We start from the raw sequence: 27,094 nt of genomic DNA on the forward strand, positions 1-27,094 counted from the left end.
GATAGATGCATTTGTGTACATGTATAACACACATATATACCTACATACACCTTATTGGTTCTGTTTCTCTAGAAAGCCCTAATTAATTTTGCAATCTCCCCTTCTTTACCATCTCTTAAATAACTGGCCCTCCTATGGCTCTGCCCTTAGCTCTTTGATTGTCTCACTGTACCTAAGGGAATTGTCAGAATTTCAGTCTTTTCCAAACACAGGTGTCTAGCCCATGACTCTATTTTGAATCTCAAATTTCAAATTCCATTTGCCAGCCTCCTAACTGGCAGCACTATGTAGATGTCCCATAGGAATTTTGCAGTCAAAGTGTAGATGTACAAGCTCATCTTTCCCTCCTCAGCTTGGACTTTATCATAAAATCGTAGTTTATGGAGTTCCCTTTGTGGCTCAGCAGTTAACAAACCTGACTAGGATCGATGAGGATGCAGGTTCAATCCCTGGTGTGGTCTAGGGATCCAGTGTTGCTGTGAGCTGTGTTGTAGGACATAGATGTGGCTCGGGTCCCGCATTGCTGTGGCTGTGGTGTAGGCTGGCAGCTGTAGCTCTGAATCGACCCTAGCCTGGGAACTTCCATATGCCATGAGTGTGGCCCTAAAAAGCAAAAATAAAGTAAAATCTTAGTTTATGAACAAATTCATTTGCAACTAAAGCTAAAAATCCAAGTAACCCAGTTCCTTTAACACCTCACCTTCCCACATTCTCAAATCTACACCCACACCCTCTTCTTTCCCTGGGTATAGCAAAGTGGTTATTAAGTCATAGTATAGATAGGCCAAAAATATATACTCTTTTCTCAATTTTCATTCCAGGGCCTGACTTCAGACTCTTATTACATGTAAATTAAAGCAAAGTACAATCCAAATCCTGTCTTCCTGTCATCTCCTGGTTTTACTCCTCCTATGCTTAAATATTTGGAATTATTTGTGAATTCCTGAAGTTACTTATTGTTTTATACTACTGTGACTTATAATTAACCTTACTGCTCCTAATTCCTTTCTCCTCTATTAAGAAAGTATCCTTCATGTTTAAGATGCCACCTAAACAACACTTCTTTCATGAAGCCCTTCTTTCATGAAGATCCATCTTTCCAATTCTTGAGCTGCTTCTGTATTTAATGCCATTGCCATATTTTTTTTTGCCTATATCTTATGCTGCTTTGATTTCTTATTTAAAATGTTGTTCCTCTGTCTGTATCACTATTGCCCTGTGAAATTTTTCAGGGATAGAAATTGAGTTGCATTGTATCATTGCATCCCCATGTTTAGTAGACAAGACATCCATGGAAGGCACCCATGAGAGTTGAGTGCATATGTCATCAAGGAAGACAATAATTAAAATGGATGTAAAAATTTTAACCTTGTAATAAATAAATTGAATTGAAACTATTTCCATGTATTTTACAAATGGAATTCTCTGACAGAATGCTCTAGTATTAGAAATGGAACAAAATTCTTAAAAAGATGGAAAATTTAAAATAACTTCCTGAATATTTAGATTTAAAAAAAAGAGAAAGTCAGAATTATAATTAGACTCTTTGTAAAATAGAATGAAAAAAGCAAGATATAGTCCAGTTTACCATGTGAGCCGATAGCGTGTGTGAACGTGTAGGTAAGCATGTGCCTGTAAGGAAAAGGAATGAATCTAAAAACTACAAATTCAGTTGCTCGAGGAACCAAAATAAGATTTTTTTTTTTCCATGTAACTTTATGTCATGCTTCTTTTACTGTGTAATTTAGCATAAACCAAGGCAATTCAGAGTTCGGTTTTTTTTTTTTTTTTTGGTCTTTTCTAGGGCACACTCACGGCATATGGAGGTTCCCAGGCTAGGGGTCTAATCGGAGCTGTACCTGCCGGCCTATAACAGAGCCACAGCAACGCTGGATCCAAGCCGCATCTGCATCCTTCACCATAGTTCATGTCAACGCCGGATCCTTAACCCACTGATGAAGGCCAGGGATCAAACCCACAACCTCATGGTTCCTAGTCGGATTCATTAATCACTGAGCCACAACAGGAACTCCAATTCAGAGTATTTTTAATAAATTCAAGGTCTTGTCCTCCTACCCTCCCTTTTCACTCTTGAGCTCATGTCAGTGTTGGTGAAGGGTTTTATTATCAGCATCCTCATTGATACAATCATTGATATTATCACAATCATTATAGCGAACATGATACATGCCTTTTTAAAGTGCCTCACATATATTAACTCAGGTCATGCTCCCAAATGCCTAATACAGGAAGTGCTATTATTACCTCATTTTTGGAGATAAGAAAACAGAGACTCAGAGAAGGTTAGCCATTTCCTAATGTTGGAACAGCTGGTAAGTTGTGAACAGGGATCAAAACCCTGTCGCTTCTGCTACAGGGTCAGGGCTCTTCCTTGCTCTGGCATACCAAGTGGAACACGCCAGGTGAAGGGATTTCTTGTCCTCAGCTGTCTTCTGGACCCAGGCCCACCCCCCCTTGCATTCCAGTTGCTTCCTGTTCATTTTGATCTCGGCTGCATAGTCTTCATTCAGCAGAAGATTCCTGTATCCTTTCTAATCTTAAAACGCAGTTCTCTTGTCTGGACTCAAACTTCAAACGGTATTGCTATTTTTAGTCTGGTTCCCCTGCATGTCCACTATGCTTGTGGAATTTGGTGGTCACTCAAGTACTGGGGCAAAGTTTACCTTCAGATGGTGTGACTCACACTATCTGCAGCTTCCTTGCCTCTGGGAAATCCTCTTTGATTTTCATTTATTTCACCAACTTCCAAGTCTATCCTCTTTGTTTTTAAATTTTTTATTAGCGTATAGTTGATTTACAGTGTTGTGTCAATTTATGCTATGCAGCAAGTAAACCAATCATACATGTATATATGTCCCCATTCTTTTATTATCTTCCATTACATTCTATCCCGAGAGACTGGCTATAATTCCCTGTGCTGTGCAGTAGGACCTCATTGCTTGTCCATTCTAAATGTAATAGTTTGCATCTACTAACCCCATCCACTCCACTCTCTCCCTCCTCCCCCTTGGCAACCACACATCTATGTCTGTGAGTCTGTTTCTGTTTTGTCTAACTCTTATCTTCTGACTCCTCAACTCAACAAGACTTCAGCTTTCTGCCACTGAAGCTGTGCATGAATTAGAAAATGCCTTCTTTTCCCAAAGTGGCAAACTCACAGATTTCTCACAATGCAGCAAAATTCTTTTAAGGATAAATTTCTCTCTGACTTCTGCTTGCTCCACCCCTGCCCTAGGCCACCTAGGTTGTACCTGCATGGGTGGAAGTTAGAAAGTCTGCCTAGGATTTGGGTAGAGTTTATATTCAGATTTGGGGTCTGTTTTAATCTTTACCTCGCGCTTCTGGAATTTTCGCTTTACATTTCAAGTTTCTCTTCCAAAACTGCATTCCCTTTGCCATCTTTAATCAAGTGAGTGGGGCTGTGGTTCTCTGCTGCCATAGGTTCTAGGAAGCATGCTTGGTCAAGAAAGTGAGAAACTTACCACCCCTCACAGTTTCCACAGCAGCTTTTCAAAAGTACACTCTTCAATGACTTCTCTCTGGTTTCAGATCCTTTTCTGCCATTTTTTCGGGCTTTGCACTCTCTTTGCCCCTCCAAGCTGGGAGAGTAAGGTTATGGTTTTCTACCCCTTAATCCTGGGAATTGGGATGTGTGCTTGGGTGATAAAGCAATAAACTCCCTCCTCTAGTAGCAGTTTTTCAAGAATCCATTCACTTCTGCCTGCTCCCCGGGGCCTTGAAATTGTACTTAAGGTTTTGTTCTGACATCATCATTATCCATGAATGGGTTTGCATGACCACTCCCCTTGCTGCCATCCCCCAATGTATTTTTATATTAATAAGAAGTACAGTCCACTCACAAAAATATAATAGGTATGAATTACAATGCTTTTGAAGAGAGGAGGTATGAAATCCAGCTTATCCTCATGTTGACTCTTTTTCTTGAGGCCAAATGCCCTGAAATGCAACCTGGGTTATGTCTTTATGCTTCAGCTAGATATGCCTTAGAATGAGGGAAATGGAGTTTGCTAGGGTGGTTTCCATTTATAACTGTTATCCTGGGGTAATTCTAATTTAAACTCTCTTTAAAGACTCTTTTTCCAAAACCAGTGACATTCTGAGGCACTGGGGTGGGGGGTAAGACTACCTCCTATGAATGTGGGTTTTACAAGATTTAGCCCATAACAATCATGGATAATAGTATTATATGAATCATAACAGATAGTGTGAGAGCAGCAATAGTAGATATAGCAGAGTCAATAAAAAATAGCATCTGATTTAATTCCCCATGATTGAGTCCTATATGTGAGCCAGGTGTGGTGCCCCCTTGCCACTAAGCTTCTCCTGCATATTCAAATGATGCAAAGGATGATGTTCACATAGCCTTCCTGCCCCCATAATCCTCACCACACGCTTTACTGCTGACTTAGCTTCCACTTTCTTGATGCCACTGTTTAGCCAAAGCATAGACTGTAGATCAGTAGCATCAGGGCTATTTGGAAGGCTTATTAAAAATGCACAGTTCACATCAGACACAGAACTAGGTCAGGCCCAAGAATATTCATCTGCAAAAGATTCTTATGGCACACTATGATTTGAATGTAATTGAATCCATCGAAATGTCTCTGGATGGCTCTTGTACTGAACTTGAGAAAAGGATAGTAAATGACTTCAGGCAATGTTGGTGAGTCACTGCAATCTCCCTTTAGATGCTCAATGTACAGATACTTGTTATAAGACCAATCATGATGTGTAGCTCAAGGTACATAAGACATGTAACATTAAATTTACTCACTAAGGAGAGAGCTGGGGTTAAACCCTGAGGGAGGCAGTATTATTCTAACAAGTTGCATGAAATTCAAAGACATTTTACCTTCCCAGGAAAAATATGCATACCAAAATATCTGGATAAACATTTTTAAAGGAAGATTTTCTTAAACACAGTTTCTCTGAAACTTAGAAAAAGTGATATAAATTTTTTCAATTATATGTCCTGACTTTTAATAAATATTTTTAATCCCACCTCAATAACTGTGGCCCTAGAGAAATCAGATTACTCTCCTGTAATAAGATAACAAAAATGCAATGACAACCCCAATTTAATGGCTGACTTTTAAAATGTTAGCATTTTTCCTTAAGTGAAATTGACCTTGTCGCAAAGCATGTCACAATACTCTCTTTTTGCTATGATGAAACATTACTGCAAGATTATTAACATTTATATGGAAAGGTAAATGTTCTAAGGCCACTGACTCTGCGACGCATGCATGAAAGTGTGGTTTGACGTATATTATGGAGATTCAATAATTATTACTGGATTAGGTCAATAAATTTGGAAGGATGGAAAAGGATTACAGAATGAGAGCACTTTATGTTTTAAAAAATTGATCTCATGCCTTCTTTGGCTAATTCATCCATGACAACCAAATGTGGCCCAGAGTTCCACACGCACGGCTTCCATTGACATCCATAGAATTTGTGCATGAGTTACTGAGGTTGGAATTAAGCCCTAAGGAAATAACTAAAGATTTTTGGTGAGATATACTTGTGTGATTAAATAAAATCATTTTTATGGGCTTTGTTTTCTTGTTTTCAGACTGTTTCTTATGAAGATAAATAGCCTAAGCACATTGAGGTTAATATTGCTTTTAAGCTATTTGTCTCCATTTGGGAACTAAATGCGAGGAAAAATGAATGTTTTACCTCTCAGAAGCTTTCTCCACTTAAATGTTTCCACTAAACCCAGAGTCCAGAAAACTTTATCTGTTTCCCAGGAATAGGCATTAATCACCTCCAGATATTTTGGTGAACAATAGAAAAACCTATCTAGTAAGACGAATGTAACTATTCAGCTATTTATTTACTTCTTGTACTGCTCTGACTATAATGACACCCACTTTCCTCTGTAAAAACAAGCAACACATAATTTGATTTGAAATTATAGATGTAAGTCTTAAAACACAGGCTTATTTGAAATTTTAGTATTTGAATTTCAGTACTTAAAATTAAATGAACCTTAAGCTAATGTCATTGTCTTCAATTTATCTTTTATGAAGGCTCTATAAGGCTTAGTATATAGAGAAAGGGCTCTATTGAGTTAAAAAGTATAGGCTGGACATGATGTTAAATCTTTATATTTTGAATCTGTTTACGGATGAGGAAATTTAAATGTACTGAGGCTAAAAGGAAAGAGAAAAAACCTACTCCATGGAGACTAAACAACATGCTACTAAAAAACCAATGGGTCAATGAGGAAATCAAGAAGGAAATTAAAAACTATCTTGAAACAAATGATAATGAAGACATAACCTCTCAAAATCTATGGGATGCTGCGAAAGCAGTGCTCAGAGGGAAATTTATAGCAATCCAGGCCTTTCTCAAAAAAGAAGAAAGATCCCAAATTGACAACTTAACCCTCCACCTAAATGAATTAGAAAAAGAAGAACAAAGAAGTCCTAAAGTCAGCAGAAGGAAGGAAATTGTAAAGATCAAAGAAGAAATCAATAAAATAGAGACTCAAAAAACAATAGAGAAAATTAATAAAACCAAGAGCTGGTTCTTTGAAAAGGTGAACAAAATTGATAAACCCCTGGCCAGACTCACTAAAAAGAGGAGAGAAAGAACCCAAATCACCAAAATTATAAATGAAAAAGGAGAAATCACAACGGATACAGCAGAAATACAAAAAACCATAAGAGAATACTATGAACAACTATATGGCAATAAGTTTGACAATCTGGAAGAAATGGACAATTTTCTAGAATCTTACAGCCTGCCAAAACTGAATCAAGCAGAAACAGACCAACTGAACAGACCAATCACTAGAAAAGAAATTGAAGAGGTCATAAAATCACTCCCTACAAATAAAAGCCCAGGACCAGATGGCTTCACAGGTGAATTCTATCAAACATATAAAGAGGAATTGGTGCCCATCCTCCTTAAACTCTTTCAAAAGGTTGAAGAAGAAGGAATACTCCCAAAGACATTCTATGAGGCCACCATCACCCTCATTCCAAAACCAGGCAGAGATACCACCAAAAAAGAAAACTATCGCCCAATATCATTGATGAATATAGATGCAAAACTTCTCAACAAAATCTTAGCCAACCGAATCCAACAACATATCAAAAAAATTATACACCATGACCAGGTTGGGTTCATCCCAGGTTCACAAGGATGGTTCAACATACGCAAATCAATCAACATCATACACCACATTAACAAAAAAAAAGTCAAAAATCATATGATCATCTCAATAGATGCAGAAAAAGCATTTGACAAAGTTCAACATCCATTCATGATCAAGACCCTCGCCAAAGTGGGTATAGAGGGAACATTCCTGAATATAATCAAAGCCATTTATGATAAACCCACAGCAAATATAATCCTCAATGGGGAAAAACTGAAAGCCTTCTCACTCAAATCTGGAACAAGACAGGGATGCCCACTCTCACCACTGCTCTTCAACATAGTTTTGGAAGTCTTAGCCACAGCAATTAGACAAACAAAAGAAATCAAAGGCATCCATATAGGAAGAGAAGAGATCAAACTGTCACTGTATGCAGATGACATGATTCTATACCTAGAAAACCCTAAGGACTCAAACCCAAAACTCCTTGAACTGATTAATAAATTCAGCAAAGTGGCAGGATATAAGATTAACATTCAGAAGTCAGTTGCATTTCTGTATACCAGCAATGAAGCATTAGAAAAGGAATACAAAAATACGATACCTTTTAAAATTGTACCTCACAAAATCAAATACCTCGGAATACACCTAACCAAAGAGGTAAAGGACCTATATGCCGAGAACTATAAAACCTTAATCAAAGAAATCAAAGAAGATGTAAAAAAATGGAAAGATATTCCATGTTCCTGGATTGGAAAAATCAATATTGTGAAAATGGCCATCCTACCCAAAGCAATCTACAGATTCAATGCAATCCCTATCAAATTACCCATGACATTTTTCACAGAACTAGAACAAACAATCCAAACATTTATATGGAACAACAAAAGACCCAGAATCGCCAAAGCAATCCTGAGAAACAAAAACCAAGCAGGAGGCATAACTCTCCCAGACTTCAAGAAATACTACAAAGCCACAGTCATCAAAACAGTGTGGTACTGGTATCAAAACAGACAGACAGACCAATGGAACAGAATAGAGAATCTGGAAATTAACCCTGACACCTATGGTCAATTAATCTTTGACAAGGGAGGCAAGAACATCAAATGGGAAAAGGAAAGTCTATTCAGCAAGCATTGCTGGGAAACCTGGACAGCTGTATGCAAAGCAATGAAACTAGAACACACCCTCACACCATGCACAAAAATAAACTCCAAATGGCTGAAAGACTTAAATATACGACAGGACACCATCAAACTCCTAGAAGAAAACATAGGCAAAACACTCTCTGACATCAACATCATGAATATTTTCTCAGGTCAGTCTCCCAAAGCAATAGAAACTAGAGCAAAAATAAACCCATGGGACCTCATCAAACTGAAAAGCTTTTGCACAGCAAAGGAAACCCAAAAGAAAACAAAAAGACAACTTACAGAATGGGAGAAAATAGTTTCAAATGATGCAACTGACAAGGGCTTAATCTCTAGAATATACAAGCAACTTATACAACTCAACAGCAAAAAAACCAATCAATCAATGGAAAAATGGGCAAAAGACCTGAATAGACATTTCTCCAAAGAAGATATACAGATGGCCAACAAACACATGAAAAAATGCTCAACATCGCTGATTATAAGAGAAATGCAAATCAAAACTACCATGAGATACCACCTCACACCAGTCAGAATGGCCATCATTAATAAATCCACAAATAACAAGTGCTGGAGGGGCTGTGGAGAAAAGGGAACCCTCCTGCACTGTTGGTGGGAATGTAAACTGGTACAGCCACTATGGAGAACAGTTTGGAGATACCTTAGAAATCTATACATAGAACTTCCATATGACCCTGCAATCCCACTCTTGGGCATCTATCCGGACAAAGCTCTACTTAAAAGAGACACATGCACCCGCATGTTCATTGCAGCACTATTCACAATAGCCAGGACATGGAAACAATCCAAATGTCCATCGACAGAGGATTGGATTCGGAAGATGTGGTATATATACACGATGGAATACTACTCAGCCATTAAAAAGGATGACATCATGCCATTTGCAGCAACATGGATGGAACTAGAGAATCTCATACTGAGTGAAATGAGCCAGAAAGACAAAGACAAATACCATATGACATCACTTATAACTGGAATCTAATATCCAGCACAAATGAACATCTCCTCAGAAAAGAAAATCAATCATGGACTTGGAGAAGAGACTTGTGGTTGCCTGATGGGAGGGGGAGGGAGTGGGAGGGATCGGGAGCTTGGGCTTATCAGTCACAACGTAGAATAGATTTACAAGGAGATCCCGCTGAATAGCATTGAGAACTATGTCTAGATACTCATGTTGCAACAGAAGAAATGGTGGGGGGAAAAACTGTAATTGTAATGTATACATGTAAGGATAACCTGACCCCCTTGCTGTACAGTGGGAAAATAAAATAAAATTTAATAAAAAAAAAAAAAAAAAAAAAAAAAAAAAAAAAAAAAAAAAAAAAAAAAAAGAAAATATTCATTTTGCTGCACTAGCAATTATTCTAACCAAACAGAAGGCTTAGGTGAATCTCAAAGCATATATTGTTGTCCTATGACCTATGTGACTTCATAAAATTTTCTAAGAAGTATTATTTAATCAGTTTAGCTTACATTTACACATTTAAATAACCAATGTAATCAAGATTTAAATAAGAAAATTCTGCAGTAAAATTTTACTGAACCAATAAATATTCAACAATCTGTTAAAAAAAAAAAAAAAAAAAAAAAAAAAAAAAAAATAAATGTACTGAGGCTAAGAAATGCATCCATTAGAACCAGGATTCAAATTCCTGTGATTTGTTATGTTTAATATAAAAAGACACTTTAAAATTGAGGGTAAAACAGATTATGAGATACAGTTCTTAAAATTAAGCTTTAGGTAGATTTGGATTTCAAAATGAAGTTGAGGGAAATGAGTATAAACACGTGAATATTTGAGATTCTCTGTAGGAACATAAAATTATCTTCTCTGAAGAGTTGCAAAGAAAAATTAGTAATATGTTATATGCCAATGTAAAATGTTATAAAAGCAATAAATAGCTCAAATATAGACAAATATAGACATGTGGCATGGTTTGCTTTTTACTGTATTCTGTATACCATATGAAGAGTTCACAAAAACTGATGACAACGTTCTGATTCGAATAAAAATATGTCAAGGGGCAGATAGCTAATTCACAAAAATATTAAACACACTTAGTAAAATAAACATCCCTAATAATAAAATCAATGTAAATTTAAAAATCTGAGTTGGTATTTCTAATTTATAAAATGAATAAATTCTAAAATTAAATATATTTATAGTCAAGGTGGAGGTCAAACCATATACTCATTTTCATTGACATTATTTTTATCAGTCATTTAGCTCACTTAATATTATTTTAGTATTAGCTATTTAGTTCAGTTGTTTAGAAACCAATTCTTGAGATAAAGTGGGCTGAAGTAGGGTAGATGTTTATTTCTGTTATATAAAATAAGTCCTAAGACAGGGGTGCAAGGAAAGATTATTAGGTTATTGGGGATTATTTTTTGGTTATTAGAGATCTAGGCTCTTTCTATTTCTTATTTAATTAGCCTAGTACTTGGATTCCATCCTCAATGTTAACTCCTTTTCTAAAATGGCTGCTGGAGCTCTAGCTATTACCTCTACATTCCAGGTATCAGGAAAGATGACTATGGAAAGGACAAAAAGTTAATCTGCCAGCTTGATTATCATCCTTTAAGCAGCTTCTGTGGAAAACTTGTATAATGCCCATTAGCCTAGATTTAATTTCCCATCTAGCATTGGGTTCACATAGCTTGCTTGGAAGAGAGGTTATCTTCAAGGTAGATTCATGACATACCAGCTAAAATCCAAATTACGATCCTTACGTAGAAGGGAATAGATGGTGGCTGGTATCAATCAGCCACGAATACTTTACAAATATTATTTGTTAAATAGTTTGACAAATAATATGAGGCTTCTCTTAGATGCCCAATAATGTGCTATGTCTTGGAGTCATGAATAGAAAAGCACGTTTCCAAAGAACAAGGTCCTACTTTCTACAGCATAGGGAACTATAGTCAATATCCTGTAATAAATCATAATGGAAAAGAAAGATAAAAATGTATAGTCCCTAGCCATAAATAATTTGGACACCATATGGGAGAGGGATACTTAAACATGCATGGTTTATAGAGTCAATATAAAAATATTTATCAATAGCTATTAAAATATTTATGTATTTTGACCTATTCTCTCCTAGGAATGAATCATAAGGAATTAATTCAAAAGACAAAATTTAGGCATAAACAAGTTTATTGCCACATTATGATACAAAATATTGCCTATAACTTAGGCAAACTCCAAGCAAATTTTGGCAAATCCATGTAAACATTAAACAACCTCTAAAAATATTTAAAACTTTTGTAGCACATCCTCAGATAGAAGAATATTTTCAGGACTATATGGCAGACATTAGGTTAAAATATGATCATTCTATCCTTAACCAGAAAGGCAAGATATTAATTGTTTATATGTTTTTATGTAACCATCCCAAAATTGTGCACTTGTGATTAATAACTGGAAAACATAATGAGAAGGGAATGTGGCAACACTTGTTGCAGTGGAAGTGCTTTGAGCCAGTGCTTTATTCTATTTACATTTCTGTCACTCCTGGTCTCATATCAGTTTGTATTTAGTAACTAAACAGGAAAATGTCTAAAGATGGAAGTTGAATGCAAAAAAAGTAAAAATAAAAATCATCTCCTAGACTATCCTTCAATTTCCTTGTCTCCAGCTTTCTCCCTCTTAGTTTTTATATAGTGCATTTTTTGTGATATCTGCATGATTTCATCTCTTTATTGCCAGGGGAACCTCCTGTTTGAGATTTATCTTTTTTTCCTTTCTGATATAGTCCAGGTATCTTACTAATAATCAATGCATATTAACCAATTAACCAGTTCTGTCTACCTGGGTCCTGCTTTCCTGATTGAGATCCCAGCTGCCCCGTCAACTTGTCAAAGCCCTTCTCATCCTTCCCGTGGCTTGGGTTTTCAGGCACCCACCCCTTCTCCCTCTGTCTCCAGGCAGGAGGCATTCCTCCCACCTGGACGTGCTTCCATACTTTGCTCTTTAGTAGGTCTTACCACAGTCCATTTTAGTTGTTCATTACCAAGTGACAGCACACTGAGAGAAGAAACCATGTCTTTTTCCTTCCATACCCCAGCACCTAGTAGACCCTGGTATTAGGAACTCCTAAAATTCTTACAAAGCTCTTTGGGAACTTCCTTTGATCCAAAGTGATTCAAAATTTCTGGTGACTTCAGGCACAAAACAAAACTGATTACAATTTGGAATAGTGTGAAAAGAGCCAAATACTTGGAGGGAAAAAATTATCATTTTATCTTCATTTTCTCCTAAAAAGCATCATCTTATATTTTCTCATATTAATAAATAATAAATTTGTGTTTAATGTTAGCTAAAGAATGATTATTTTTAAAGGAATTTCTTTAATAAAAGTAACACCTAGGCTGTTTATTACCTATAATATTACTAAATATATCTAGATCTTTATGCATATAAATTAGAACTTTCGGTGAGAGATGCAGAAAAATCTTAGACTTTTTTTAGGTCATTAATGCACATGTATTGCTTTTAAATAACAGCATATGAAACAAATTTTGTTATTATTTTAAGTATATTTCCATCCAAAAATATCTGACTCCTTAATTATATTATAGCCTAGGTTATATTTTAAATAACAATTTAGACACTGTAACTATTGAGCCACCTATTCTAATTTTCTGGTAAACATGTTTCCAAGGAATGTCTGGCAAAAAAAGATGAAAAGGAGTTCCCGTTGTGGCTCAATGGTTAATGAATCTGACTAGGAACCATGAGGTTGCGGGTTCCATGGCCTTGCTCAGTGGGTTAAGGATTTGGCATTGCCATGAGCTACGGTGTAGGTCACAGACTTGGCTCAGATCCCGCATTGCTGTGGCTATAGTGTAGGCCGGTGGCTACAGCTCCGATTAGACCCCTAGCCTGGGAACCTCCATATGTCGTGGGCACGGCCCTAGAAAAGACCAAAAAAAGAAGAAGGGGACGAAAAATAAAATTTTTAAGATGTTAATCAGCACCCATCTGTCCCTAAACTTATGGCCTCCTTTCTTAACTTTATCAGCTTTCGGAGAAAAACCTAAGTTTATTACTCACTGTACAAACTAGTTGTTTGGTCATTAAACATTTGATATTTATATCAACTTAAAAGATTAGAGAGGTAGTTTACTAACAATTCCCTTCCTCTAAGGTGATCTTCTTCACTAATCAGCCCCTCAGAGTACTCAGAATTGATGCAGTAAGAAAGTAAAAGTATGCCTCCCAGAGAAATTAGCTGCAAGGAGAAAGTTAGTAGCAAGTTGGCCTGATTCTTGCCATCACTTTCATTCCATAATTTCAGATAAGAAATTGCCTTTTCAGAAAAGTTTTCCATCTCTGCCTAGAAGAACAATGAAGAATTATGATAAAAAATGTCAAGATGCCTCTGCATTGTCAAAGATATTTGGCCTCTCCTATTTAACTGAGGCAGAAAGCAATTTTCTAAGATGATTTAATTTGTTATTTACATTCACTTGGGCCATTGGGATTGATTTGCATTGTTGTCAAAGTTCTAATCTTATTCAGTATTCATGTCTTCAGAATTTCGGAGGAATAAATGTATTCGAAGGAAACTTTGTTCCCATATTGGTGAGTGTATTCTCTCCTTTAATAGGTTAATACAGCCCAATCTGAGGGCTAGGAAAACAGTTTGAAGTTTGTATTTTGTATTGAAAAGAGAAACATTTTAAAGGTAGACACCATTCAAATATTACCGTCTAAGGAGGTATTTGTGTGACAGCAGAAAGAGCTTATCTTTATCTTTTGAGGCTGGTTCAAAATCATTTCCAAGTTATTACAAGGCTTGTTTCTGTCTTCAGAGGTTTTTGGGCTTTTGGGTTTTTTTGTTTTTTTAGCAGTAGTCATGTTTATTACTTTTTTTTAAAACTGTCACTATTCAGGGTCACTTTTGTTATGAATTATGTGATATAATTTCACAATAAATTGTACCAACAGCCTGTGAGAAGCTGCAGACACAGTTTCTCCCAAATTCAGGATGTCTCCTTGCTAGAACTCTGAGAGCCTTGTTCCTTATTTTTACAAAGTGAGACAGGGCTGGATGTGGCAAATCTGCGAAATGCCATCATTTGGGTGGGGGCTCCATCATAAGCAGGTAACACCCATTTCTCAGTTTTCTCCAAGAACTGAGAGACATGAATATACCCAGGGAAAAATTCCCTAAATTGTAAATATTTCTGAGAAGGAATATATAAGAAATCTGTTTGCAGGACTATTTATTGCCTCTCAGAAAGGACTAGTTCCAAAGAGATACAGACAGCCCTCAAACTGTTAGGCACAGATGTGCTTGCATTCTCTGTGTGGTGCACAGCTCTTTGTGGTTTGTAAATGCATCACTTTCCATTGCTTCTGTGTTTTACCCCTTTGAACAAGGTTCTCTGTTCTGAAGAATCCACTCCCTCCCACACCTACCTCACCCTGACTTGGCTCCGTGGATTCCTCCCCTGGGGAAGCCTGACACCATGCAGGGGAAGCAAGTCCCAAATCAGAGGCTTCTTGAATCTCTCTGCAACCCCTAACCTGACACTCTTAGTTTTACAGAATTAGGATTTTTTTTTTTTCTTTTTAGGGCTTTACCCATGGCATATGGAAATTCCCAGGCTAGGGGTCAAAGCGAAGCTGCAGCTGCTGGCCTACACCACAGCCACAGCAACGCCAGATCCAAGCCACATCTGTGAACTATACCACAGCCTATACCACAGCCACAGCAACGCCAGATCCAAGCCACATCTGCTGGCCTACACCACAGCCACAGCAACACCAGATCCTTAACCCACTGAGTGAGGCCAGGCATCGAACCTGCACCCTCATAGATACTAGTCCGGTTCATTACTGCTGAGCCACAAGGGGAACTCCTATGAATCTAATTTCAAACATGTTAAATTTCCAAGCTGACTTCTTTTTCTGGCTGAAAAAATTTTTTTTTCAGTTATTTTCTTCAATTGTAACATTATACAATAAGCAGGAACCAATCAGAACTGATCTCCTTTTACAATTAAAAAGAAGAGGTCTGTATATGTGTGTGAGATAAGTTTTCAGGCTCCCTGGGACCAAGTAATGATAGACTCCAGGAAAGCATCCAGGGGTGTGTTCAGAGACATGCTCCAAACTTTCTTCTCTTTTAATAAGCCCTTTATTGACATTAATTAAAATTCCAGGTGAATCTGGACCTTCCTTTAAATTCATCCTCAGTATCTTTATAACCCCACACCTCTCACATGTAGCCAGTAAAACAAAACATCTGCCACCAAATCCACACACTTCCCTGAACCTAATCTGGTTTCCTTCCCCCAGGCCTTCCATCCAAGGGAAAATGAGTCACCACATCTTGTATTTTGAATATCATTCCTTCTTGCCTTGCCAGGAACCATAGTGTGGCTTCCAGATCTTCTAGCCTTTGTGTTTTCTATGCTTCTTTCCCCTTACATTTGATTTTTCCCATCAGCCTTCAGACATTCTGAAAATCAATTCTTAATCCAGAGTCATACACAAATATCTCAGTTAACTGCCATAGCAAAACTGTGACTTAAGCAATGCAGATTTTATATATGCCAATAAGACTCACAGTGACTTGCCAAAGACTGTGCACTTCCTAAATAGCAGTTGACAGTAGAGCTTTTTCTCTCTACTCCTTCTCCAATATTATTTACAAATCATTTTCTTATGATTGTAATATTGTTCATCAAATACTATAATCAACTGTGCTTCATGTCAAGTGAAGTGTAAATATGAAACTACTATGTTAAGGCAAATGCATTGTTGAGACCAGTTCTGTGACAAACCATTGTTCAGGGTTGCCTGGATTCTCTACTGAAGATGCTGGAGAACAAAAAGTAATATGCAAGATGGCATTGCACCTAGATAAAAAATAATGAAAACCTTCTCAGGGACACATGAGGAATGAAAGAACTAAATAATAGGCTCACCTCTTCTTCTGCCTTTCTAGCTTTGATATATTTTCAGAAGCAAATCAAAATTGAGCCAGCCCTCTGTTTCCCTTATTCCCCATGACTGCATTGCATTTGACTTTTTCAAATGTGAGGCTTCTTATATATAATTGAAAAAAGTGCTATCTGGAAATAAAATTTTCATCACTCATCAGGTTGTCTTTTTAAACTTTACCACCCCCTCTTTAAATTGTCTTCCTCTCCTTCTTTGATCTCACCAGTTAATGTTTTCCCTTTATTTCATGAAGTGTGATTTTCTTACCCCTTTGCCCTCGAGTCTGCCTCATCTCTCCTTAAGTTACAAGCTTAGTCACTATCTTCTTGATTGGTCTTTTAAGCTCAGCTTGTTTTTAAGTGGGGCTACAACTATTTTTAATACAATATTTAACTGTTTTCTGTTTCCCCTCTTTACTTTATTCCTCATTTAGTAATACGGTTTAACTCTTAAGGCAACCTTATAAGTGAAAACTACTTACGAAAATGGTAGGAAATTGCTAAATGAAAGGGATAGTGATGTTATATACAAAATAAAATCATAAAATATCATACATGGTAGAGACACATGAAGCCAGATGCTCTGGATTTCTCCCATTTAGATGAACAAAGATCCAGAGAGCCTGAATGATTTATCCAAGCCTACACAGGACAATATTAGCACTAAGCATTCAGATATCACACCTCCTTCTTAGATACTATTTCCAACACGCAGGTAGCCTAGGGGTATATATTCACTAAAATAATGACAGTATTAATGGTAGCATTGATGACATGGAAAGCTTGGGGCTTATAGCAAAGAGAATGTATTTGCTCACAAACACACACACAAAAGTCATATGTATAATTGAATTATGTCTCTTTATTGTAGTCAGAGTAGAGTGATTTTATATCTGTAATTTTGAATGTTGGAATTGGTTTAACAACTTTGGCTACTTTCCCATGCAAATGAAGCACCAGGTCAGGACTGGAGGCTTTGGCCTCACAGTGGTTTAATAACCTCGATTGCTACAGAAATCTGATTTCAGCTGTTTTAAGCAAGATTCTCCTTAGTGGCCACTTCGATGTGCAGTGGTCCTGTGGCAATGCTAATGGCAGGTGAACACAGGGGCTGTTTTCTAAAGGTTGAGGGGGATGTAACATTGGACTCAGCAAGGAAGTCATTTCTGTTTTCATATATGCTCTTGATCAACTCATCAAAACAGAGAAAGGTTCATGTAGAACAAATTTCTGATCTTTGTGAAAACATAGGCATTCACCTTCTAGCTGGCTAGGTTGAACTCTAACCTTAGAAGCTACAGTATGAATGCAGTTAGAAAAAAAAATGGAGAGAAAACTTGCCTTTCTCAGTCATGGATGACAAAGGATTCCAGGTAGTTTATTCAGTTCTGTCAAAATGATCACTGCACCACTAGCTTGCCCAGGCCTTCCATGAAGACCTGAGGTTTCAGTCACCCATTCATTCTTAGCCTCTCATCTGTGCCTTTAGAAAGTGGAGCTCATCTGTTTGGGGTTTTTCTTTTTTTCTTTTTTCTTTCTTTTTTTTTTTTTTTTTCACCTTAACACTTCAAAAGCCTAACATGAATAAAGGGACAAGGAGTTGTTCCTAATTATCTAACCCCATGAGATGGTTTATCTAGTTGTTGTTTTGCTCAATAATACTTAGACTTGAGTGTGATGACAAACTATTTTTGGCAGATAATTACAGTTTTAAAGATAATGTGTTTTAACCTTTATAATAATGGAGCAGAAATGCTTTTTTCCCACTTCAGAATGGCTCAAATGTGAACAGAACTGATAACACAAAGGATGTTTATAAAGTTCTCATAGCAAGTTAAAAACATAATAGTTTTGGGGAGTTTCCTGGTGGCCTGGCAGTTAAGGATTTGGCATTCTCACTGCTGTTGTTTGGGTTCAGTCACTGGCCCAGGAACTTCTTCATGCTTGGGCATGACCAAAATTTTTTTTTTTAAATAAAACACAAAAATTAAAAACAAACAAACACGTAATAGCTTTGAATGAAAAAAAGATCTGGTAGAAGAAATCTGAAAGGATAACCTAGAACCATGTTTCATTGAGTTTTGAAATTAAAAAAAAATCTTATTCAGGGTTTGTGATTTCAGAATAATATCATTTCTGATCTTCCCTTAGTAAGCATGTGGTAGAAATATGTGAAGGTGTTTAATATAGTGCTGATTATATTAAATTGAAATATATTATGTAACTTAAAGTATAGATATGTCAATTTAAAAACAGCGTAGATACAAAATTCAATACTATGGATTTCACCTATGCAAAAATAGTGTATTAATGACAATAAACTGGCAACTGGCACTTTATGCTTATTTAACCCATTTAATCTTCAAGACTCTGTAAAGTAAACAATGTTATCCTCCCCATTTTACAGATAAGAAAACAGAAGCACACAGTGGTTATGCAGTTAGCTAGATGAGGCCTTGGACTTAAACCAAGATAGCTTGGCTCCAGAGACCATGCCCTTTGCCACTGTGTACCTGGAAAACCATTGAATAATACACAGAAGGTTTAACACCTGTTAGTCTGGTGGGAGTGTAGTTTTACTTTGATCTCATTGTAAATTTCTTATCAGAGTTACAGGCTATTTGGGAGAAGAGAACTCTGTATTAGTCAGGATCTGCCATAGACTGAAGGTTTGTGCCCCAATCCCGACTCCAAATTCATATGTCGAAACCTAATCCTCAGTGATGGTATAAGGAGGTAGGTCCTTTGGGAGGTGATTAGGTCATGGGGATGGAATCCTCATGAATGGGATTAGTGTCCTTATAAAAGAGACCCTGGAGATCTCCCTCCTTCCTTCACTATGTAAGGACATAGTGAGAAGACAAGTTATCTATGAACCAGTTTTCTTACCAGCCACCAAATCTGCTGGTGCCTGGTTCTTGAACTTCTCAGCCTCCAGAAATGTGAGAAATGAATGTTTTTTGTTGAGGCCACATGGTCGATGGTATTCTGTGTTGGTGCCATGAGGGATGAAGATAATATCTAATTCGAAAAGACAGAAATTCTCCAGAAATTTCAAACAAATAGAGTGTATCAGTTTCCTGTGGCTGCTATAACAAATGACCACAAACTGGCTGGCCTAAAACAAAAGCATTTTGTTCTCTCACAGTTCTGAAGGCTAGAAGGCGGAGCCATGCTCCTTCTTAAGACATCAGAGAACCCTTCTGTGTCTCCTCATAGCTTCTAGTGGTTGTTGACAACCTTTAGAATTCCTTGGTATGGAATGTATCACTCTTATCACAGAGGTTCTCCTTATTCCCCTGTCCTGAGTCCAAATGTTCCTCTTCTCAAGATGACACCAGTCAATGTGTAGAGAAGCTGTTCTTATCTGATGAACCCTCATCTTAAAATAATTACATCTGCAAAGGCTATTTCCAAATGAAGTCACATTTGCAAGTTTCGGGTGGACATGAATTTTGGAGGGATGCTATTCAACCCAGAACAGATGGACCTTTGATACAGATAATTGGTTAAGCAAATGTTAGAGGACAACTTCACATTGTCAGGGCTAATCCAACAGCCACTAATGATTAGTATTCAATCTGCCAACAGCAGAAGTCAATCATGAGCCCCGATGTGGTTAATGTCTTGATAGATCAGCCAGTCACACAGTGACAGATTATTTACTTTGCACCCATTCCCTTTTCTTTCTTTATGGATTTGTCTTTCTTGACCATAGTGTTTCTGCCATCACCCCTATAGATGGAGATAGAAATGCCTTAATTAACACCATTGATTTTATCTTTCACAACGTTGAAATCAGTTTATCTAACTCCTGTTAGGAAATGCTGTAACAGTTGAGATTCAATAATGAAAACAGAATATACCCCATGCATTCCATATAAAGAGGAATTTAACACAAGAATTTGTCACCAAAGTGTTGGAAACACTGGAGGAGGAAAGAGGGAGTGGTGATGTTAATGAGAGATTGTAGAAATTGTGCAAAGCAGCTACCCCCATTCTTTAGGCTGGAGAAGTGAAAAAGAGCAAGTGGCATTGCTCAGAACCCATGAGCCCCTTCTTTGCACTGACAGTGCTGGTGGGGACACTGCTGCCACCATTGCTATTATTGAAATTGTGACTTCTGCTCCTAATCAGGAACATGGATCCTACCTTCCCTACATGTTCCTGAATCTGAAATTGATGCTGCTTCAACTACTACTTCCATAGAAGCTTTGAAAATAAAAAAAACAGTTAATGAAGAACATGTCCTTGCAATCTTACAGAATTCTTTTGCCTCTGAATTACAATTTTCCAATAGTATTATTGTCTAGTGAAGTACTGAGTTATCATAATAAGTTGCAAAACCACATTGAATGGCATACCTCTAAATATTGCAGTTATATTGCACCTGATATTTAAATGGCATAATATTTAATGGATAAATCATACATTTTCATATGATGCTTACTCTTTGCTTTAATGGATTATCCATGCAATGATATTTAAACTGCATTTATGGATTTATGCCATATAGCTTATATTATTTTTTAAAACATTTTTATCAGAGGATTTTTGTCCAAATCTAGGACTGACAGTCTAAAAGAGGGATCAGCAAACTTTTCTATAAAGAGCCAGATAACAAATATTCTTGGTTTTGCTAACCACACCATATTTTTCAAAACCACCCAACTTTGCTAATTACTATATTATATTTTTCAAAACCGCTAGTACAAATGCAGCCATAGACAATGTGTTAACAAATGAGTATAATGGTGTTCCAATAAAACTTTATTTAAAAAATATGTGGCAGGCTAAATTTGGCGCATGGGCCATAGTATGTTGACTCTAGCAGAAATATCTTGATAACAGTTCTTATGATTTCCTCCATATCTGATGAATCCCTACATACTATAGCAAGACTAATATGATTCTGTAGTAAACATTCCTTAATTTGGGAATAAATTTATTGATTATGAACATTATCATAAAACCAAGATTAAGAAGAAAATTCACTGCACTACTGCACTATGTTAAGTAATTTGCATACTGTAATTAATCTTTCAGTGAGCCACGAAGTAGATATTATCATCTCTGTATCACAGATGAAGAGACTCTGGAAGTGATGCAAGCTTATCTAAGTTCATCCAGGGTGTAAATGGTAGGATTCAAACCTATGTTTATCTGCTTCCATATATATTATCGCTACAATATGTCTTATAATACATGCACTTTTATAACGTTTCCTGCCTTATGTTCTATAATCACTAGAATTTTGAAATGAAAATCAAAACATGATATTATGCCCATACTCATATGCATATGTATGTACACACACAGAGTCAATTAGAAGATATTTGGGTCAGCTCCATAAGCAAAGCTATCTCTTTTAACCAAACTTATTAGAGGAGGCTCTTTGTGAAACACTGAGAGTTCTAATTATCCCAAGAAATCGTGGAGAGATGAAAGCTTTAGGTGTAAGGCGGGGCCATGCCCTGCTTGCCACCTGCTTGCTTGGCATTCTGACAAACTGCAAGTCCCTGCTGGACCTCAATCCCTAGAAACCTGGACCCCTTCCCTGATCAGCAACCACTGACCAGGGCCTTGATTCAAACCCCATCTCCTTTCCCAACAGTTCAGAATCATTGAACTATGTGAACCACTGTAGTCCTCAAATGCTTGCAGGTTTCCCATAAGTTGCAAATTTGATTTGACCTTCGTGTTTCATTGAGGAATGAATTTTCTATGAATTACCCTAGCCCCACTAATCTACTTCTGATTTACTCCCTCTCCTCATCCCCTTCAACCACATGAAGGGTGGAGCAACCCTCCCAAAGTCTGTTTTCCATCTTCCCATCCTCCTTGGTTTGTCTGTTTTCCTATTTTCCTCCTTCCATAATATAATCTCTTAATTCAGAACCAGGGGCATCTCTTTGCTTCCTTGGGGATAGCCTTGAGTATCTCAGATAAAAATGCGACACAAATTCTGTCAAAAAGAACACTGATGCTTAATACTGATTGTAGGGTATACATTATTTTAGGTCCAAGATTTACATCAATTCATTTGGTCCTCATATCATCCACATGAGACAAATAGCAGGACTCTGACAGTTTTCTAGCCAATCATGCTTGTCCTCTGAGGGCATGGCAGGTGTACTAACAGCATATTTTCATGGTATAGATCAAAAAGTCCATACTACTCTTTAATTACCTGGCCTGGTGGTACAGGGAGCACCTATCCAAGGATATTGCAACTCTATAATACAAATCTTGTCCACACAAGCAACCTTAGCAGATGATGGTTTTGTTTTGTTTGCTTTATAGTGGAACTCAAATGTGAGAGATTCATAGGTTCCTAATGGTGCTCACAGTTACATAAAGGCCATGGAGTCCCTACATCCCAAAGATGCTTCCTGGTTGCTAATTGACTTTTAGAGCAGACAAAAAAGATGCAAGGGCAACCCCATGCCTACCTTCCCAGAGGTTTATACTATGTAACTAGAGGCAGTTGCCAAGGCATGCCATTGTTCTTCTTCCTTTCCTAGAATGGAATATGGAATAAAACCCCATTTGGACCAGTCTCAAGCATCCAAATTACTGTCTACTGGCCTGGGATTTGGGTTGGCCTGCTGGTAGATTCCTGAGATGTCAAAAAATCACTGAAAAATCCTTCATCTACATTTCTGAGTCCATCAATCTCTGAAGGGCATTTAGAAATGTGAATTAGGGGGCTTTAAGGTAGAAGTAGTAAGCCAAAAAATGAAGTAATAGCTCAGTGATTTCATTAGACACTGAAACCTAAGTTATTAAGCTGGGGTAGATGGTTTCCAATATTTAGGAGGTGTACTGGGAGTCATATGTACCTCGCGTTATTGTCTCTGACTAAGTATGATGGACCTGCTGTGATACACTGAGTGAGAGAGTCATGTGTCTTTAAAGTTCAAGGAAAGGTTGGTCTCATTTAGATGAACTGCTCAGCAGAGCCATGTTGGGAATGTACTACTTAAGACATTTAGTGGGAGGACAGCACAGACCAAGCCTACAATCCTGCAATATAGAAAATTGGCCTCTCGACTGTAGGACCTTCAGTTGCCCTATAGAACTGCCCTGGTCTTGAAGGGCTATGCAGGAGTAATTGCAAAATGGGAGAGGAGGCCAGGACTCTGGCTGCATATCTGCATATACCCTTTAATCAAATGTTCATGGAGTCCAGGGAAAAGCTGCCTATTGCAATACTCACTTCTCACCATTCTTTGGGATGTTGGTTCTAACCATTTATCAGACACAAAGAGAGTTCCTATTCAAGACTTGACAGTACAGGTTCATCTAGCCCCTCCCTTACCTACAAGGGCACCTTGAAGGCTAGTACCTGTTCTGTTTGTTCTTATATTGTATACTGCTTCCAAAATACCCACAAATGCATACATGGATGGTAAATGGAAGACTGCCTTGAAAACTCACTGTGCGAATTTTAAGTATAGATTAATGCTGGTTAATCTTTCTAATTCCCTGGTAAGATCTATGAAACTGTGAACTATCATTAGTCTATTGAACTAAGAGCTAGTGTGGTTATTATGCTTCTAAATGCATCATGATTCAGTCCCATGACCCCATCTACGAAGATCAATATTTGAAGTTTCTGAGTAAACACCAATATGTGGCCAAAGTGGAGAAATAAATATTCCAGTTTCTATCTTCTCTTCACATGGAAACCGGTAGGTTTGAGCACTTAGTAACATAATGGAATAGTTCAACTACATGTAACATGAAGGACAAGCAAATGTTCCATGAGCTGTGCCTTGTTATTCCTTGATTTACAGTACTGGCATTTTTTTTACGCTTTTTATCCTTCCTGCATTTCTGAAAAAAGAATGGCTATTTCAGTCAAGGAAACATGCCAGAGCCTGCAATGGCATTTGATTTTGGCTCTGTGTAGTTTGCCTGGACTCCAACCATTTGCATTTGAAACAGATTTATTGATTTTGGCTCTTCACAATATCTTATCATAGGAAGAGCAGGAGGCTGGATCCCACTTCTGTTTGTGTACATCTTAGGGAGGTCCAGCCTGATGAATGTATCGACCTTCTCTGAGAGAAAAAATTCCTGTATATCAACACAAGTTTGTGGAATGGCATTCTATCATTTTTTGATCTTCCAGAATGGACAGAGTGGAGTTACATGTGCAAAAGCTTGATTGAGGAAAACATCTGTAAAGAGTAAAGGAGAGGAGTTCCCTGATGGCCTAGTAGTTAAGGATCCAGCAATGTTACTGCAGTGGCTTGGGTTGCTGCCATAGTGTGGGTTCGATCCCTGGCCCAGGAACTTCTGCATGCTGTGGGCAAAGCCAAAAAAAGGAATAAAAGGGAGAGAAGGCAGGAGTCAGCAGGGAAATACTTTAGTCCTCCATGCAAGTCTAAAACCTACAAGGAGAGAGAAGAGTTAGAGACCATCGGGCTGGGTGGAAGGGCCCTCAGCCATAGTAATAGCTCCAAGGTGGCCCCTTATAGGCTGATAAGAACATCAGGGCCAAGGGCACCCCTCTGAACATCCCCCACTGGGTAGAAAGCCAGGCCCCAGTATTCTGCCTGGGCTGCTGGTGGGGTTTCTCTGTGAACAGCCCCAGGAGAGCATTGGCCTGAGTATGAACGTTGTGTGAATCCTGTGGTTGCAGCAGCTGGGACTTGTCAGCTGCACAACACTCTTTGCAGTGGGCTCTCTCTTGAATGGAGATCTGAGGGGGTGCTTCCATGGCTGCCATGGGCCAGTGATGTAATTAAAATCTCCTGTAGAGAGTGTCTTTCACTGAAACTTGTGCAATAGAAACGTTCTCAATATGGAAAATAGTTCAAGCCTAGGTGCCTGAGAGTGGTGGTTAATGTCTACCACACAACTTCAGACGTCAAAACTGACATAGAGATAAGATTAGTTCAAGGCTGAATGGTAAATTATTTAAAAAGAGAAATCGTCTTTGCAGTGCTTCACAGAGCCTTTAGTAGATTGTAGTTGCTTCATACAGTTTTGTTAAAGTGAAAGATAATGGTAATTCCTCCTCCGTTCTGGAGGTGTCAAACTGTTAATAAAAAGTAGCATTGCTTTAGTAATGAAACCCTTGCAAATTACTTTGAACAACTACCATCCTAACTCCACAGCATACACATCCCTTGACCGATATTATACATTTAGATCAAAAGCAGTTCTAAGTGCAAGTGAAAGAGGACAGCATGTAATTTAAGAACTTTAATGCGAAATAGGCTACAGACTAATAGTGGCCCTATTATGGTCACTTCTTCATCCATGATTCACAGCAAAGGCTGTCATAATGTTACTTGCTCTAATCGAACTTGTTCCAAACCAAGTGTATTAAAAAAAAAAAATGGGCCAGGGAAGGGGATAAATAAAATCAAATGAGGTAATTGTTTATGATCCACTGGATGTTGGAGCTATGACTCAGATATCCAAGTCAATTTCAATTCTGTTTGCTTCTCCCCGAATCCTTTTCAGAGAAAGGATTTTCACATAATTTAACCTAGAGGGCTGCTCTTACATTTTACTGCAATATCAGAAAATGAGATCCCTCTTTGTTCTGATTGAAGAAACACATATCTCGAGAAGAGCTTCTGGGAAGTCTTCTGAACAGGTTAAGATGTGTGATGTACCAGCAAGGACTTCGAAATAGATCACAGTCTTGCTTTAAATAGTTACCTCGATATTATGTTTCTTATTTGATTTTTTTTCAGGCAGAAAAATAAGTTTGTTGTGGTTTGAACATGTCATGTTAAGATTCTTTAAAATGAAAGGTAAACACAGCACTTTATTCTTTCTTTTTTAAACTGTTTTAATTAAAAAATAATTGTTTTTTCCACAGCACTTTTAAATGTTTAGTTCCATGTCCATAAAGACAAAGCTTAAATAAAATGAAGGGGCAAGGTATAATCCAAAGACGAGGAAAGAAAATTATAAAAATTATTTATGTTCTATTAATAGAATATTCTTTTTGTTTTGTTTTTTTTTGTGTGTGTGTGTGTTGTTTTGTTTTAGAGTGGTGGATCAGTTGTTACCAATAACTGACTTTGAAGGAAGTGACAGTATCTCTATTTCTTTATGTTAAGTACATCCCCTTGCCTCTCTCCAATATTTACTTTGGTCCAATTCACTGGTTGATTTTATTTAAAATTCAGTTAAAAGAACAGAGTTTCTGGAGCTCTCTTGTGGCTTGGTGGATTAAGAAGCCAGCACTGCCACTGCAGTGGCCCAGGTTGCTGCTGTGGCATGGGTTTGATCCCTGACCAGTTACCGCTATCCATATGCCATGGGTGCCTCCAAAAAATAAATAATAAAGAAGATCCCATTGTATAGTTAAAACTGATTTGGTTTATTAACAGTTTGCTTGCGATACTGCTCAACATGCCTAAATCAAAGTTTTCGTTTTGGCTTAATGTACACTTTTCCAGTTAGGCTAACATGGAAACCAAAGATGCCTTCCCTCTTTACAAAACTAGCTTCAGGTTCCTAGATCTACTCTCCTGGGTCCTTGAATGGATTTGCTGTCTCTCCAGGACCGTCATCTTCTGTCATCTTCTTTTGGGACCTTGTGTCCTCATTTATCTCCTTCCCATTTTGAATATGTTTTAAAACAAAAACAAAACCTCTCTGCCTGATCCCATCATCCTCTCTATCAACTAAGTGATTGTTCTTTACTAAGTGTTCCCTTTACTAAGAAACACCACAAAGGAGTGTAATTTCCTCATTGTCTGTATCTCATAAAACATTTCTTGCCTTAACCCCTTGCAGTGAATTGTTTTTCTCTTTAAGCAATAAGCCGCTTACCTTTTCC

The 27,094-nt window shown here is 37.6% G+C and overlaps 1 protein-coding gene across 13 annotated transcripts in view; it reads left to right on the forward strand.

Moving 5' to 3' along the window:
- Window positions 1-27,094, forward strand: part of TENM3 (teneurin transmembrane protein 3) — a 2,583,558-nt gene that overhangs the window by 1,172,289 nt on the left and 1,384,175 nt on the right. The window contains exon 1 of one of the 13 annotated variants that reach the window (XM_021076357.1): window positions 21,343-21,421. The exons of the other annotated variants lie outside the window; for them this stretch is intronic. The gene's annotated coding sequence lies outside the window, so the exon portion shown is untranslated. Of the gene's footprint in view, window positions 1-21,342; window positions 21,422-27,094 lie in introns of those variants that run through there. 13 annotated transcript variants of the gene reach the window in all.

Source organism: Sus scrofa, chromosome 15, assembly GCF_000003025.6.
Source record: "Sus scrofa isolate TJ Tabasco breed Duroc chromosome 15, Sscrofa11.1, whole genome shotgun sequence".
In the NCBI taxonomy this organism is placed as follows: domain Eukaryota; kingdom Metazoa; phylum Chordata; class Mammalia; order Artiodactyla; family Suidae; genus Sus; species Sus scrofa.